General features: G+C 37.2%; 1 pseudogene; it reads left to right on the forward strand.

Annotated features, from left to right (window-relative positions):
- The first annotated feature begins 1,668 nt into the window (after positions 1-1,668).
- On the forward strand, positions 1,669-2,044 carry LOC103746826 (annotated as a pseudogene).
- The last annotated feature ends 1,457 nt before the right edge of the window (positions 2,045-3,501 follow it).

Genomic DNA, 3,501 nt, shown 5'->3' on the forward strand with positions numbered 1-3,501 from the left:
TGGATGGTCTGCAGACTCAGAACCCAAAATAAGCGAGACAAGGTGGTTATTGCGCATGCACTTGCGGCCCTGGAACATGGGGCTTCCACTGACGTGTGGTTGACTATGCTCAAGCAATAGATTGCTGACAAGACAGCTCTTGCACGCCCGGAACCTAGGTTCATTGCACTGGGCAGAGTGTCCAACACAGCACCCAAAGAGGGTTGTTGAATAAGGTATCGCACAGGGGGTCATTGTCCCGCTGAGAGACATGTCGTTCCGCATAAGGGTTGCCTGCCCGAGTTTCCCTTTCCCAGAAAAATGGCAGAGGACAGGTTGGGAGTATCCTGGGCTCCAGAGTAGACCTAGGGATGACTCCCATACATGGTCTGATCAAGATTTTAACTGGGAGGTTCGACCACTGTCTCTACCCTCTCATTTTGGGAAATCTATTTGCTTCATATAAAGTAAAAAGAGGGAGAGTGCTCTCCATCCATTACTAACTATTGACAGGATGCAGTCTTGTGCTGCTCCAGCTGGGGCAACCATAGCTATGGAGAGTTGATGATTTCAATGGCTGTGCCATGACCAGAAGTGACATTTCATAGCGCTTCTCCCTATCATGTGGTTCTTAAATATTCCTTTCCCCCTCCTCTGTGAAGACCTCTGAGCCTTAGAGGATAAGCTAGAAATGTCCTTTTAATGACTGAGCATCTAATAAGCCATTGTTCTCAGGACCTTGTACCATCTTGAGTCCCTATATTCACCACCATTTACTGAAAAGAGAAACTTCTCTGATCAAGACTGAGAATAGCACTCTTTGTAAGTTCCATAAGCTAATTTTTAGAAGATAATTTGAAGCCATATCTGTTTATCAAAGCAACAGTAGTAAGCCCACACCTCCTTGTCTCAAACTCCCCATAAGAGTTTGACTATGTTTATAATACTAAAGATGAAGTCCGTCCTGTGGTGCAACCTAAAATCTAGTAAGGAAATACTTGGTGACTTATTAAAGAATTTTGTTAATACCCAGTCATGCTACTATTGGAGCAATGGGTAAACTGGCATGACATATTGGTATTATGGCACACAAGTTTCACATCTACATAGTGAATTTATTTAAAAAATAAAATTTATGTCGTGTATTCATAGTATTACATTTATATTTTATCCTTCCAAATGTTAAGAGTGAGCACACTTGTTGATATTCCAGAAGTGCCCCATTTTATTGCATCTGTGTAATAAATGACCCTTTTTTCATGCTGAGCTTAAACCAAAGAAAAATACTGATATAGATGTTAAAATCGACCAATTATTAAAAAGTATGCATGCATATAATTTATAAATTAATTTTATTTTGAATATGTTTTTACTAAACTTTCTTAAAACTTACACATTTAAATAAGGTATATTTGTGTACTTATTAATTAAAATATATATCAAATATCGATTACTAATATTCTTTATATTAGCTTATTTTTATTAATATAACAGGGAACAATTTCTGAGCTATCTTTTTATCATTGAAAAACTGGTTTCATAATAGCATATTATTTTTTGTTATGTACTAGAAACTTTTGTTTAGAAACTGGAGAAAGTACACCACACTTTGAAAAATAATAATGGCTTTTATTTTGTCTGACATCTTAGCAAGGCTGCAGTGGTTGTCACAGCTCTCAGAGCTTTGCCATGCCACCCAAGGTTGACAAGAAGAAGACAGAATCTGAGAAGGCGGCTAAGGAAAACAAAGACCTAGTAAACAAGTCTGGGGGCAAAGCCAAAAAGAAGAAGTGGTTTAAAGCCAAAGTTCAGAACAAGTTCAACAACCTGGTCCTGTTTGACAAAGCTACATATGACACACTTTTTCAGGAAGTTTTCAACTATAAACTTATTACCCCAGCTGTAGTCTCTGAGAAACTGAAGATTCACAGATCCCTGGCCAGGGCTGCCCTTCAGGATCTTCCTAGTAAAGGACTTACCAACTGATTTCAAAACATAAAGCCCAGTAGTTTACACCAGAAACATAAAGGGTGGAGATGCCCCAGCTGCTGGAGAAGATCCCTAATAAGGTCCAACTGACTGTACGTTTGGAAAAATAAAACTTTATTCAATAAAAAAAATGTATGTCACAGTTACAAAATATATAATATCTACCAAGTCACAAGTCCAAGCTGAACTTCACTTGTGATTTCATAACATGGAACATACAATCACATATCATTAGGAAAAACCTGATTCTAGCATCTTTAGTTTAAATTTTTTCATTGTTCTCAAGTTTTGTTCAGATGATGTATTGAATGTGTGACTCTGTTCCTTAAACTTTTCTAACAGAGTGAACACTACTCATTCTCCATGATGCTGTCCTTTTATTACTAACCCTGATGCCCAGTCTGGATTTCAAGTCCTTTGATTTTACCTGATCCCTGCATTTGAATATAACTGACAATATATTGATAAAAGAAATACTAATTTAAATAAGACCTAATTGCTTCTCAACAATGATACTGATATTCCTTGATTAAGTCCCTCTGGCTTCCATAGTTAACTGTCAAATGCATTTTCTCGCCTCAATATTTCCTGTTTCCTTCATAAACTCTCTGTCAAGGGACAGCTTAAGTCTTTGTCCCATGAAAACATAAAAACATTAAGTAAAATTTTAAGTAGATGTGTCATCGTTTCTTATTTTATATCATGTGTCTGTGTGTGTGTCTGTGTCTGTGTGTATGTGTGTGTCTCTCTGTGTGTGTGTGTGTGTGTGTGTGTGTGTGTAAAGTAATTTTCAGTTTTCAGAATTGACATTAATTCAATTTTGTTTTATTCCAACGAGTTTTCTTTTTCTCATCTTAATAATGGTTGCTTGTGTTGGATATGTGTTAGGTTGAACTAGGCTCCAAGATGGAGTACTGACTAGCAATATGTCAACCATAACTTTGGTGAGCAGCATTCCAGGAAACAGAAACTAAACCATCCTAGTTTCTCAGTAACCACCTGGCTCTTAGTTTTAATAATGCACTATAATCATAACAGCAATTATATACCACGGTCAATCAAAAAAACTGAAAAACACCTAACTGAAACTGCCCCCTACCAAGGCACCTGCTACTGAGTCACCATCACCCCTTCCTGCTACAGCCCTATACCCACTATTCAGAAAAAAAAATAAACCCTATAAAACCCAACCTGCTGTAATGAGAAATAGCTGGCTTTCTCTCTCCTGTGAGAACAGGCCAATCCAGGAGCTCACACATCCCAATAAATTTCTTCTTTTCTTGCCTCAGAGTGGTCTCTAGTGACCCTGGTCTACTTATGAACCTGACAATAAGGAGACTCACTTCTGTGAGATCATTATTAGTTCAGGTATATCCAGGTTACATAGTGATTCCAGGCTACCCTGGGTTGATTATTTATTTATTTATTTGAGAGGGTATTGTGGGGTGTTTATTATTATTATTATTATTATTACAAATTCTTAAGACCCAATATCACTTTTAAATTGACAGAAATCTTGTTTGTTTATTTACT

This window comes from Nannospalax galili, unplaced genomic scaffold (assembly GCF_000622305.1).
Source record: "Nannospalax galili isolate Female #2095 unplaced genomic scaffold, S.galili_v1.0 scaffold140, whole genome shotgun sequence".
Lineage (NCBI taxonomy): Eukaryota > Metazoa > Chordata > Mammalia > Rodentia > Spalacidae > Nannospalax > Nannospalax galili.